Below are 2,971 nucleotides of genomic sequence, written 5' to 3' on the forward strand. Positions count from 1 at the left end.
TTTATAAATGGGTATTTTGTCATATCTTGCCTTTGGAAGGCAGGATTTCCATCTCTCCAACCCTCCCCTGAGGAATTCTGCACACGTCGATCCACACATCAAAATGGCAGTATTGGCATCCTCAAAGAGCTCAAATCATGTTCATTTTCATTGTTCTTTGAGTTTAGGGGATAAGAAGTCTGATGGGGCAAGATCAGAGTTGTGGGGTGCACTGAGTAAGGGTTTCCTACTGAAATTCTCAGTAGACAGCCTTCAGGCACATACATTGTCATGATGGGAAAAATAAAATTTCTTTGCACAATTTTCCGGGCCTTTTTTTCAACAATGCAGTTTTCAATTTAAAAAAAATTGATAAGCCCCCAGGACTTTTCTGTGTCCTTCAAAAAAAAAAAAAAGCTACCAATATTATTCCTCTGGAATACCCCAAAAGAGCCACCTTCTGAGCTGACCTCTCTGTCTTGAGTTTAACTGCCCTGGCAGATCCTCTTGGAAGCTACTGTTGTGCTTGGATCTTGCTCTCTGGTTCATATTGGTAACTCCAAAGATCATCCCAGGTTATGATTTTTTTCCCATGAAGTCATCTCCATTAGCTTAAGTTTTGCTTTAAAGGTGGAGAAACATCAGTTCTTTGAGCCAGCTGATCTTCACACAGTGCTGTTGGCACCTCTTGAGTGGAAAGCTTCCTGAAGCCAAGATGTTCGCTTAAAATGAATGCTGGAAGCATCCCTCTTTCCCGAATCGGTTGGGTAGACGTTTTCACAGACCCTGCTGTGACCGAGTCAGCCACGGGCCATGAGCAGAGACCGAGGCATCTCTCTGCAAACCCACTTCCCTTTAGGGCTTCCTTCACTATTTCTTTCCAGGAGTCAGTTTCCTTCCAACCCGAATGCAAAGCCCCAAGTCTATGCCGTGGAATGGGCGAGTACCACAATTTCAATCTGGGAAGCCTTAAATGAAAATAATCTAAAATCATAGATCATAAACTGAGGAGAGACTCCCCCAATCCACAATAAGGTGGAAAAGGATGGTGCTGTCCTTGAACAACCTGTAAAATGGCATCGATAACCCGGTGATCCCTTATGCTGGCACCATTCCTAAGCAGTTGGACCCTGGGACTTTGATTGTAATACGTGGGCATGTGCCCAATGATTCAGACAGGGTCCAGGTGGACTTCCAGCGTGGCAGCAGTGTGAAACCCTGAGCAGATGTGGCCTTTCATCTCAACCCACGCTTCAAAAGATCTAGCTGCGCTGTTTGTAATACTCTCCTTAATGAAAAATGGGGGTGGAAAGACATCGCCTGTGACATGCCTTTCCAGTAAGAAAACTCTTTTGAAATTGTGATAATGGTGCTGAAGGACAAATTTTGGGTGGCTGTGAATGGAAAACATACACTCCTCTATCTACACAGGATTAGCCCCGAGAAGATCGACACTCTGGGCATTGATGGCAAAGTGAATATTCAGTCCATCAGTTTTAGCTTCAGCTCTGACTTACAGGGTACCCAAGCATCTTCTGTGGAGCTGACACGTATAGTACGTAGAGAAAATACGCTGCCATTTGTTGCAAGGCTGAACTCTTCCATGGACCCCTTCCATGGACCCCGAGCAGACTGTCGTCATCAAAGGAGATGTGAAGAGAAATGCTAAAGGCTTTAATGTAGATGCAGTAGCAAGAAAATCAAGGGATACTGCTCTGCACTTGAATCCACGCCTGCATAGTAAAGCATTTGTAAGAAACTCTTTTCTTCAAGACTCCTGGGAAGAAGAGAAAAATATTACCAGTTTCCTCTTTGCTCCTGGAATGTACTTTGAGATGATAATTTACTGTGATGTTAAAGAATTCAAGGTTGGGGAAGAGACAAGCCAGTCAGGGTGCGATGTAGCAACAATGAAAAATACAACTTTCCTCTAGTTCCTAAATGTTTCCTCCCCGCTCCCACTATCAAGACACGAATTCTACCTTGCGAGTCTGGCTAGACCAGAGGATGTACACTGGTACAGATAGGAACTAGAAATACAGGGAATCCAGGACGGATAATCCCTACGGGATCAGTGGTGTGAGTGGTGATACTGGGAGGGTAGACGGACAGTGGGTAGGAAAGTGGGAACCAATTACAAGGAACTATATGTGACCTCCTCCCTGGAGGATGGACAACCAAAGGGGGGGTGAAGGGAGACGTTGGAAAGGGCAAGATATGACAAAATAACAATTTATAAATTATCAAGGGCTTGTAAGGGATAGGGGAGCGGGGAGGGAGGGGAAAAATGAGAACCTAATGCTGGGGGCTTAAGTGGAGAGGAAATGTTTTGAGAATGATGAGGGCAATGAATGTACAAATGCGCTTTACACAATTGATGTGTGTATGGATTGTGATAAGAGTTGTATGAGCCCCTAATAAAATGATTTTTTAAAAAATTCAACGTTGCAGTAAATGGTGTACATAGCCTGGAGTACAAGCGTAGATTTTAAAAGCTTAACAATAATTGACACACTGGAAATTGATGCAGATATCAACTCACTGGACGCAAGGAGCTGGTAGTAGACATGACTGCTGTGAAAAATGAAATAAAAAATGGCTTATGTAACAGACTAGTTACAACAAAACAAAAAAATGCTAAACCACATGCAACCCTAGCTTCAGTAGTTACGGAGCAATAATTTTTTCTCATCAGTTTCTGGACTTCTATAGCTGCTTCATCGTTGAGGTTGAAGGTCTTCTTGGCTCATCTTTGAGGTCTTCTTGACCTTCCTTAAAATGCGTTATCATCTACAAAATGTTGTTTCGTGTGCCATTCTATAAACTGGTTGCAAAGTTCCAATGATTTGGGAAGCTGTCAGCTTGAGTTTTGTTAAGAATTTGGTATTAACTCAGAACTTAAAATCATTTTTCCACCCCTTGTGGCACAAAAAATATCCTTTTAGGGGATGGGGAAGGCACCCTAATGAGACTAAGACAAATATATTATTGA

The 2,971-nt window shown here is 42.8% G+C and overlaps 1 pseudogene; it reads left to right on the top strand.

Annotated features, from left to right (window-relative positions):
• The first annotated feature begins 988 nt into the window (after positions 1 to 988).
• Positions 989 to 2,541, top strand: LOC101650022 (annotated as a pseudogene).
• The last annotated feature ends 430 nt before the right edge of the window (positions 2,542 to 2,971 follow it).

This window comes from Echinops telfairi, unplaced genomic scaffold (assembly GCF_000313985.2).
Source record: "Echinops telfairi isolate 266 unplaced genomic scaffold, ASM31398v2 ScPeMD7_7468;HRSCAF=8506_0, whole genome shotgun sequence".
Classification (NCBI taxonomy): Eukaryota; Metazoa; Chordata; class Mammalia; order Afrosoricida; family Tenrecidae; genus Echinops; species Echinops telfairi.